Source organism: Neophocaena asiaeorientalis, unplaced genomic scaffold (assembly GCF_003031525.2).
Source record: "Neophocaena asiaeorientalis asiaeorientalis breed wild unplaced genomic scaffold, Neophocaena_asiaeorientalis_V1.1 scaffold433, whole genome shotgun sequence".
NCBI lineage: Eukaryota > Metazoa > Chordata > Mammalia > Artiodactyla > Phocoenidae > Neophocaena > Neophocaena asiaeorientalis.
In genome coordinates this window covers 3144877-3153990 of record NW_020175040.1, presented here as the reverse complement: position 1 = coordinate 3153990, position 9114 = coordinate 3144877, and the positions used below count along the sequence as shown (strand labels likewise).

Here is a 9114-nt window from a genome sequence, read left to right as displayed (position 1 = left end):
TTTTTTCTTTATTTTTAAAAGACACATTTATTCAGCGTCACACTTAGCGATAACGGCATGGGCGCAAAAAAAAAAAAATCTACGTTAAAACCCTGTGTTGGAATGCTTTACACTTTCCACGGAACAGAAACTAAAATAACCTGTTATACAGTTAGTCACAAATACAGTCCTCGAGCTTTTTTGCCCGTACACGAGTATTGTGTAAAACATGTCTTCTTTGTAGCAGCTAGGCCCTGCCACCACTGTGCTTGGCTGAGTTCACAAATGTGTTGTAACCCGTAGCTTCCCTGTCACTTCTCTGGCTCTCGTCTCCTGCTAAGCTTTGTTTCCTGGCAGTAATCAGAACCTTCTGCCACTGCCATAGCTACTGCTGCTGCTGGAACCACCACAGCCACCTTGGTTTCGGGGTTTGGCGAAGTATTGGCCTCCACCACCCTAGGGGCCGGAACTTCTGCCTCCGAAGTTTCCTCCTTTCACGGGTCCAAAATTTTAAGATTGATTGTTGTAACTGCCGAAATCATTGTGGCTTCCACCACCTCCAGAATTGCTTCCATCATTACCAAATCCATTATAGCCATCCCCACTGCCACCATATCCACCAACACCGCGGCTGCCACCAAAGCCACCTCGGCCGCTGAAGTCTCCTCCATGACCAAAGTTGTCATTCCCACCAAACCCCCCTCCACGACCACCACCAAAGTTTCCAGAACCACTTCCACCTCTTTGGCTGGATGAGGCACTAGCCATCTCTTGCTTAGATAGGGCTTTCCTTACTTCACGGTTGTGGCCCTTCACAGTGTGGTATTTCCGAATGACAGTCTTGTCTACAGAGTCATGGTCATCAAAGGTTACGAAAGCAAAGCCTCTCTTTTTGCCATTGCCTCGATCAGTCATGATTTCAATCACTTCAGTTTTCCCATACTGTTCAAAATAATCTCTTAGGTGATGTTCGTCAGTGTCTTCTTTAATGCCACCGACAAAAATCTTTTTCCCAGTTAAGTGGGCACCAGGTCTTTGAGCATCTTCTCTTGAGCCGGCCATCTTTGGTTCAACAACTCTTCCATCCCCCTCATGTGGCCTTGCATTCGTGGCCGCGCCCGCCTCCGCCACAGTGGCGTATGTGACAAGCCCGAAGCCCCTGGAGCGCTTGGTGTTTGGATCCCTCGTTACCACACAGTCTGTGAGCGCTCCCCGCTGCTCACAGTGGCTCCTCAGACTCTCGTCGGTCATTTCAAAGCTCAAACCTCCGATGAAGAGCTTCCGCAGCTGTTCGGGCTCTTTGGGTGACTCTGACTTAGACATGACGGCAGTGGAGCGGGGAGGAGACGTCAACGATGCTTACTCGGCGGCGTCCGCGAGCAGAAAGGCTGAACATATTTTAAATAGCTGATTTAAAGCTTTTGTCTAGTTAGTCTGGACATTTAAAATAAAATAATGTGGCACCTCTGGAAATCAGATTCTCCCCTCTTCTTCTCAGGGTTGTTTGTTATTGCTGCTTACTGTAGATGTTGTTTGTTTCATGACTTGTCCGAACTAATTCTTTAGTCTGTTTTCTCTCTTGTATGTGGCACTGAAGCCTCTGCTTAGTGATTGATGGAGATTTCCTTGAACGCCATGCCTGGTGCCGACGGGTCTCCCAGTTCTTGCCAAAGGGGCCCAGTGTGCATGTCAGGGCATCCCTTCAACCCTCACTCGGGTAGTTGGTAGCCCTACCTTAGCCTTCACTTCCTGCTCGTACTGAGCCTCCAGATCAGTCAGAGGTGAGAGCTTGGGTCTCCTCGGGTATTTCCTGAGCATATGCACAGCCCAATGCCGGTGACCTTCTAGTGTCCTGGGATCGTATGGGACCTTTTCAAAACCCAAGTAGGCATCTCATTCCACAGCTTTTCCTTTTAGGCTTTTTGGCTAGTGTGTTGTTAACCCCAACTATTATCCACTGCCTCAGGCAGCCAAAAAGGGAAAAGGCTTTTTATACGAAGCAAACCACAAGTCAGGTGAAATACAGAGTCTGCAGCTGGCGTCTTCTGGTGGGCTACCTGATGTCCAATAGTGACAGTTCTTTGGGAACGAGGCTTTGAGAAAGCTCTGGCCCATTCTCATCTTCCCAGGCAGTTGGTGTTTAAGGCTGCTGCAGAGCTGGAGAGCAGGAGATGGGACGAAGGCAAGTTCAAACATTACAGACGTCGTGGGCATCATTCTGTGGCCGTTTATGCTGAGATTCAGCATCTTTTCTTGAAATATGTTGCTGCAAGCCTTTGATTAATATCCATAGTTCTGAAAAAGAAGATTCTGACAGTTTTAGTTTTCTTGTTGCTTTTATGGAGGAAAGAATTTTCAGAAGTCCTAATACCTCCAGTTTTGCTGACTCCACTTCATATATATTTAATGTTCACTTCTGTATGTACTTTCCCCGTATTAAATTAAAAACTGTTGTAAATCCGGGTTCCAGGAGGCCGTGTGGAGCAGGCTCCAAGGGAAGGGCTGTGGATTAGACAGAATGATGCAGCCTCTGCTGGACAGAAGAGCGTGAAAACCTGCAGGCTGTCAGCCCCATGGGGGTCAGGAACTCTGCCCTACAACCCCTGTTGCTTTATGTCTCCCAGGTTAAGGCTGCCAGGGGCTCAGCTGTACTCAGATGGACGGGACGGAGACCCGACAGCGGAGGCCAGAGGAGCTGGGCCTGCTGCACGGCCTCAGCACAGGAAGACTCCCTGAAGCCTCGGAAGATGGACTGCTGAGTGTCCCTGAGAGCCAAAGGGTGGCCCTTAAACCCCTGGGGCCTGAGCTCAGCAGGGAGACCACTTTGTCCATTGGCCTCCAGGTGACAGTGCCCTTCCTGTTTGCAGGCCTGGGACTGTCTGGGGCAGGCATCCTTTTGAACTATTTCCAGGTAAGAGGGGACTAAATGGGGCTGGTGGGGGTGGGGTACTGTCTAGTGTCAGCCTAGGGAGTAGGCAGGTACACATTGTGTCCAGCTTGGGGGCAAGGGGCAGGACCTTCTCAAATACCATTTTTCTAAAATTTGGGCAAGATTCTTTTAGTTACTGACATCAGAGACTAACTTTAACCCAGGTTAAGCTTTAAGAGACAATTATTAGCTCATATAATTGAAATATCTGAGGGGCTGGATTTCAGGCCTGGCGTGATCCAGGTGCTTAAATGGTATCAGGTTACTGGCTCTTTATCTGTCAGCTCCGTTTCATTTTCACGCAAGATTCTGTACTTAGAGGGGAGGGTGGCCCTTGGCAGTCAATCCTTTGTAAGTGTGCTCTTAAAAAAAAAAAGCTTTCCGCGTCCCTCACTGTGGGCGTCGGGACAGAGTGGCGCAGTCCGCTCAGAGGGTTCTGGGCCAGCTGCTTCATCACGGACCCCACCGCCGCCGACCCCACTCCTCATTGAAGAGGAGATGGAGGGCCAGAACAACGCCATTGCCGCCCGCATGTGCGGGTCCTGCATTTGCTTCGACTGCAAGAGGCAGAGTGACCCCAACTTCAGGAACAGGCTGCGAGAACAAAGAAAGAAACAGAAGCTTGCCAAGGAGAGAGCTGCACTTTCCAAGTTACCTGACCTTAAAGATGCTGAAGCCATTCAGAAATTCTTCCTCAAAGAAATACAGCTTAGTAAAGAGTTACTAGCTCAAGGTGAATATGAGAAGGGTGTGGACCATCTGACTAACGCAGTTGCTGTGTGTGGATGGCCACAGCAGTTACTGCAAGTGCTGCGGCAAACTCTTCCACCACCCGTGTTCCAGATGCTTCTGACTAAGCTCCCAACAACTGGAGAATTGTTAAGTGCTCAGAGCTTGGCCGAAGATGATGTGGAATGAGAAACAAATGTCAGCATAATCATCTCAGTTAGAAAATATTTTTTAAATCTTTTCTAAAAAAAAAAAAGAAGAGGAGAGAGACTTCTTGGTCAATATCCACGTCAGTCTCCAAGTATTGACCCTGCTGTCGAGTGTCCACTCCTGTCCCAGTTAGTGCTTCCCGAGGGACGACGTTCTCTGCTCGGTAGCTTGGCTTCTCTCGTCGTCGCCCTGTGAGGGAGGCAGGCCCCTTGATTTACACCCTAACAGAGCCCCATAGCGTGAGGAACTGGGAGTAACCCATCAGACAACAAAGCTACCAGTGTACCATCCCTTTTTTTTGTTTGTTTTTTTGTGGTACGCGGGCCTTTCACTGCTGTGGCCTCTCCCGTTGTGGAGCACAGGCTCCGGACGCGCAGGCTCAGCGGCCATGGCTCACGGGCCCAGCCGCTCCGCGGCATGTGGGATCTTCCCGGACCGGGGCACAAACCCGCGTCCCCTGCATCGGCAGGCGGACTCTCAACCACTGCGCCACCAGGGAAGCCCAGCATCCCTTTCTTGTTCTTTGAGTATCAAAAGCCCCATTCCTTCATCAGCACGATCGATAGAAGTCCTCCCTGGAAGAGCATGGTACCTGAGAATACTTGAAGCCGTTAGCGGCCAGGTCGTCGCTGCTGGTTGGCAAGGAGCTGAGAACACGGACTGTCTGGAATGGTGAGCCGGGAGGAACGGCAGCCTCTGCCCCTCTTGCTGCGGGCACTCGGTGCCCAGGGAACTTAGGCCTGCCCCTCACTGATTTGGAACCAGTCAGGGTTTGAGTCCCAGTCTGCCACTTAGCTGTAAGGCTGGTGCTTTAAAATTTTTAAGACCAGCACTTAAAAATCAAGAGATGTCACATAAAAATTCAAGTTCCTGTTTTCCCTTGAAAATCTGGCAACTCTTCCAACATTGGACCCACATTCCCTCACAGCCACAGTTAGTGGTCACTGCCGTCTCGGTGTCCACGGTCCCCACCGTCCCTCGGTCTGCACCCACTTCACTCCACTACCTGCCTGCCCCTCCCTTGCCACCTGGGGTCCTCAGTGACCCTTCCAGCCCATGCAGTCCAGTTCCTCGTAGCGTCACAGCACTGGTGACGGCCAGCTGCCTTTCCAGGTTACTCCCAGACCTGCTCAGACCCCAGCGTGGCTATGTGTCACGCCAGAGTCCCTGCCCTGGTGTGACCCAGCCCCAGGCCCCCGTTTGGTCTCTGTGATCCCCAGACCCCCTCAGCCCTCTCCTTCCTCCAGTGACCTGGTGCCCTGCGGCCCCGTATCCTTCTTTACCCCGTGGGGAGTCACACCGCTGTAGCCTCCAGAGCACCTTGGGGCCTGGCTTCCGCGTGCCAGAGGTTCACATGCTGCAGGCCTCCCCCAGGAATTCCCTCTTCCACCTGAAGGCCGCCAGCCTCCTCGCCACCCTCCTGACTCTGTCTCCCTGAAGTCTTAGTCTGTGCCGCGATTTTCAAAAAGCCTATTTCATTGTGTGTTCAGTATAACACCCCTGAGCATGCATCCCCTGCACACGCACGTGCTCACTGATACATACGGACACACGTGTGTAGGTCACGTACATGTGCGTATTTACACACACGTTGATTGATACATACACGTACTTGTCTGTAGAAATACAGACATATAAGTCCCCTGCACATGCTGGTTTATAGGTTGCGCTTCGAGCGGCAGGTAACAGAATACTGTCTGGCTTGGAGCCCAGACTCCAGAGCAGAACCAGCTGGGTTTGCGTCTGACCTTTGTCACTGGCACAGGCCGCCCTGTGTTCCTGGTTTTCTCCTCTTAACCCAGAGCTGAGGGAGAACTGCCCAGGTTGGGCTCCCGGGAGGGCTGTGACATGCGGTGCCGGGGCCTTGGACTTGGGTCTCGCCCACGAGGGTTTGTGGCCGACGTTCTTATTCTCATCGATACTCCATCACAGGTAGTTCTGTGCTGATGTTTAAGAACTTACACAAAAGCTGCAACTCAGATAAGAATTAGAGATACCTGTTCTAGTGTTTCTTTCCCATGCCTGGGGGCAGGGCCCGGCCAAGCAGCCCCCACGATGCATCTCTCCCCAAGTTTTAAATCTCTGTGCACTTGCCTACTGCCTCTGGGATGAAACCCAACCTCCTAAAATGCATCTGAACCTCCTGAACTCACCTGGCTGTATCAGGATGGTTGCAGCCACAGGTACCAGAAAACCCGACTTACAGTGGGGTAAGTAGGAAGAAACTATGTCATCTCCCAAAACGAGGTTTCCAGGATAGGGCGATTCTGGGGTTGGAAAGTGGTGTCACCACCGCCAACGATGTGTCCGGGGACCCGGCATCTTCCCAAATCCTGCTAGTCAGCCTCCACAGGTCAGCTTTGTCCTAGAGGCGTGTCGTGTCCAGAGGGAGAAAAGCAGACCGTGTTCTCGTTCCTCCTTAAGTGCAAGGAAACTTACCTGGGGACTCCCCAGCCTCTCCCCGGCCAGATGGGAGGCACATCCCACGTGAAAGCCACATGTGGGCAGAGGGGATGGAACAGCGTGATCAGCTGGCTTAAGTCATGGTCCGAGGGGTGGGTCCTACTGCTCCGCGGCCTCACCTGGGCCTCCTCTTCCCCCTCCCGTGTCCCTCGGAGCCTTTCCTGGGACGCCGCCCCCAACATCACTTCCTGGGGCGTTGCCTCTACCTCCTCGGTTGAGTGAGACTCCGGGAGCCCAGAGGCTGCACTTTTTTTTTTAATACATTTGTTTTTCTGGAAAAGTAAAGCATTCACGTGCCCGAAAGGTCAGCATGTGCGCAGGGACAGGACGTGCTCCTTGCCTGTCCCCAGGCTCTCGCTTCTCCAGGGCAGCCAGGACCTGCACCTTCTCGTCTGCCTCTGCATTCCTCTCACCCTTTTACGCATGTGACGGCACATACAAACTGTTGTGTGTTTTGCTTTTTTCACTTTACAGTGTATCTCAGAGGCTATTCTTTGTAAATATGTTAAGAGCTTCCTTTTTTAAAAAAGATTTATTTTTTAATTTTCTTTCTTTTTGGCTGTGTTCGGTCTCAGTTGCAGCACACGGGCTTCTGTCTAGCTGTGGCGTGCGGGTTTTCTCTAGCTGTGGCGTGCGGGTTTTCTCTAGCTGTGGCGTGCGGGTTTTCTCTAGTTGTGGCACGCGGGCTCCAGAGGGCGTGGGCTCTCTGGTTGAGGCTCACAAGCTCTGCGGCATGTGGGTTCTTAGTTCCCTGACCAGGGATGGAACCTGCGTCCCCTGCAATGGAAAGCGGATTCTTTACCACTGGACCACCAGGGAAGTACCAAGAGCTTCCTTTTTTTTTAATGGTCGTTCAGTATCCCATCAGGCAGACACACCAGAGTTTATTCACCTTTTTTCCTCTGATATTTGTTTAAGTTTCACAACTATGTTAGTTTGCTCGGGCTCCTGTAACAAAGTACCACAGATGGGGTGCTTTAAACAACAGACGTTTATTCTCCTGTCCTGGAGGCTGGATGTCTGAGATCCAGGCGTCAGCAGGGCCTCTCTCCTTGGCGTGTAGACGGCCGTCTCCTCCCCGTGTCCTCACGTGGTCGTTCCTCTGTCTGTCTGAGTCTCCTCTGACTATAAGGGCCTATTGGATATGGGCCACCCCCCCACTTCCAGCTTCCTGTCTCCAAATACAGTCCCATTCTGAGATGCTGGGGATTGGGGAGGGGCACACAAGTCAGCCCTTAACAACTTAGAGCAGCACTGCTGACAGCGCCACGTTCTTTACACGTCTGGGTGAAGGAGTGAGACGGATTGCTGCAGGCAGAGCTGCTGGGTCAGAGGGCATAGGCGTCCGTAACCATGATAGATGTGGGGCTGCTCCCACCTCCCTTAACGGTGTTATCTTCAGCCTCTGTGATCTTTCACCACCTGGCAATGGATCATACACTGTACGCTGTGGTCTCTGCTCCAGGGAGTTAGGCGTTCCGGGGCTCAGAGCTTAAGCAGCCTCTGTGCCCCACGGCTGCTGTGGGACAGCAGTCGGCAGAGCTGGGTTTCGGCTTCAGGTGTCGTGATGCTGCAGCCGAGGGTCAGCGTGCTGAGGCCTTCATCCCTTCCCCTTGGGCATGTCCAGCACGGCAGCTTCATCCAGGTGTGGGGTCGGAGAAGGAGACCATCTGCTAGCAAGGTGGGTCCCCGGAGCAGCATCTTTGCCGGCTACTGGACACGTCGAGTCCCTGAGGTCAGCTCACCCTGGGGGTCGTGATTCAGAGGCCGGGATCCCCGGAGGCCGTCACTGGGACCGCCAGCGGTGTTCGCTGTAGTGGGATTTGCATTTCTCATCAGGAGTGAGTGAGGTTGAGTATCTTTGGATATGGCCTTTGTCCGCATTTCTGAGGAGTGGTTTTTGTTTTTGTATCGATACTTCGGGGCTCTTTACATTTTAAGGAAATTGGCCTTTCCATTGTGATACGGATTGTAAATATGTTTCCCGTTTTTCCATTTATCTTTTGACGTTGGTTTTGGTGGTTTTTTGCTGTGCGTGTACTTTTTTCTGTAGTTAGATTAACACACTGTCTTTCGAGGCTCCGAGCCTGCGTCCTCCTCAGCGACAGCGGCTGCCCCTCATGCGGCTGCCCTGCCCCCCAGGCCCCTGCAGGCCACACAGGCCACAGGTCAGAGGGCGCCTCTCAGGCGGGAGGAAGCCCCACTGTGTCGTGCGTCTGCGCTCTGCGTCGCACGCCGTGAGAGTTCAGGCTGGCCATCCGCGGACGCTGAGCTGGTCTGCAGAGGGGTCAGAAGCCCCGGGCCCCGAGTGTGGGTGGGCGTAAGGGGAGGGAGGGCGGGTCCTGCAGGGGTCACGCCTTAGCAAAGATGCAGGGTGGCCTGAGAGGCTGGGAGGGCAGGCGGGCGGCTAGAGGGCAGAGGCGAGGGGTGAGAGCTGAGAGAAGAAGCTGAGGCTGCACTGGGTGACACGTGGGTGAGGTCAGCCTGTGCATCACCTCCTGCCCCGGGGTGGGGGGCAGCTGAGCACACGGCACTGGCCGCGTTGAGCACTCACGTGCGCTCACAGCCAGGGAGGGCCTTCAGGGCAGCGCTGGGCACAGGATGAGCCGGCTGGGGTGGGCGCCCAAGCCTGCTGCCCGCTGCCCCTGGATATGAAGGGCTGCTTACCCTCAGGCGCGGAGTGGAGGCCACTTGGGGCCTCTGCTCCCCCCATGCCACAGCCGCGCACGGCCTTGCGCCCCATTGACCCTGGACACCCGGTGCTGACCGGGACCTCCAGGGAGTGGGCTCTTGACGGGACGCAG

General features: G+C 53.4%; 2 pseudogenes; one reads left to right on the top strand and one right to left on the bottom strand.

Annotated features, from left to right (window-relative positions):
* Positions 1 to 215: 215 nt before the first annotated feature.
* LOC112411961 (heterogeneous nuclear ribonucleoprotein A1-like) lies at positions 216 to 1314 on the bottom strand (annotated as a pseudogene).
* Positions 1315 to 3406: 2092 nt separating this feature from the next.
* On the top strand, positions 3407 to 4061 carry LOC112411962 (mitochondrial import receptor subunit TOM20 homolog pseudogene; annotated as a pseudogene).
* Positions 4062 to 9114: the final 5053 nt, after the last annotated feature.